Source organism: Athene cunicularia (genome assembly GCF_003259725.1).
Source record: "Athene cunicularia isolate RWA chromosome 8 unlocalized genomic scaffold, athCun1 chr8_part1, whole genome shotgun sequence".
Classification (NCBI taxonomy): Eukaryota; Metazoa; Chordata; class Aves; order Strigiformes; family Strigidae; genus Athene; species Athene cunicularia.
In genome coordinates this window covers 26,817,855-26,819,110 of record NW_020799109.1, presented here as the reverse complement: position 1 = coordinate 26,819,110, position 1,256 = coordinate 26,817,855, and positions in this window count along the sequence as shown.

Here is a 1,256-nt window from a genome sequence, read left to right as displayed (position 1 = left end):
CCCCCCCAACACAGGCTGAATAATGCCCCGGTGGACTGGATAAGATGTAAACTGCCATACATAAACCATCTGCAAAATGGAGCATGGCAAGGTGGCAGAGACACAAAGCCAGAGGAGGCTTTCAAACAGTGAGCATTTTTCCTCTCAGCTTACTTGTACCTCATTCCTCAGCCTTTTATGCAGGATCCTTTCACCTTCAGATCTTGCAACCAATATACAAATGAATAGCCTGCAAATCTCTGTTTCTATATGTCAAGTGATTAAATCTGGACAGGATTTGTCAACAAAAGGATATTTCAAGTGATTAATTGCCAGGATTTGTCAACAAAAGCTTTTTGATGGGAAAATTCTGAGTGAATCTCCAGATTTTCCAAAGGAAAAAAAAATATGTTTCAGAAGGGTTGTCAGAAAATTTTCTCAGGACAAGGTTGGAGAAAGAAGGAAAAAACCCAAACCAACACAAACTGTTTTCTTCATCACCACAATATTTCCTCTTTCTCTTGAAAATAACCAGTGATTTACAAGCTAAGTTGGGATGTATGGAGGGGCAGGCAGAGCACAGGGCAGGTATCTCAAGTCTCCCTTGGTCCAGATGCTGCTTATCTTGTTACTAAGGGGTGTCTGTCTGACTGATGTGGGTTCTTCTGTAAAAGCAGTAGTTTCAGTTCTTCTATTGCGAAGTTGTTACTTTTTTTTTTTTTTTTTAAGGCAGACCCTTTGTCCACACTTCCTATTTTCCCCTCTTGCCTTTTTTCTTGATTTCGGGTATTTTGAGGTCCTGACGAGATAATCCCCTGCCTGTCTCTCTACCCACAGGAGGCTAAATGCTACTCAGCATGGGGGTCGACTTTATGGACTTGCGTGCTTTTTTGGTTTGTCTGACTTGTGGCAAGAGGATAAAGATAGCACTGTGGCCCACATTTGAGCTTCTTCATCTATATATAGATGTATAGATGTGATATTTCCACAACTGCAGATTTTAAGGGCTGTCTCAAAAAAAACAAAAAGAAGGTGGTGACTTGCATGGAAAGTATCTGCCAACACGACTACCTATTAATGCATGCCTGAGTCAGCCTGACCTTCTTGCCACTCCAAGGAGGACATTCTCCTCCTTGCCACACCTGAATTGCCCCTGCTGACCAAGTCTGGTACACAGTCCCCTTTTCCACACAAAGACCTCTCCTTCTTGGACTGAGAAGTAAAAATCTAGCTATGGCATTTTCAGCTGCATCTTTTTAACAAGTTGTGGTGAGAAC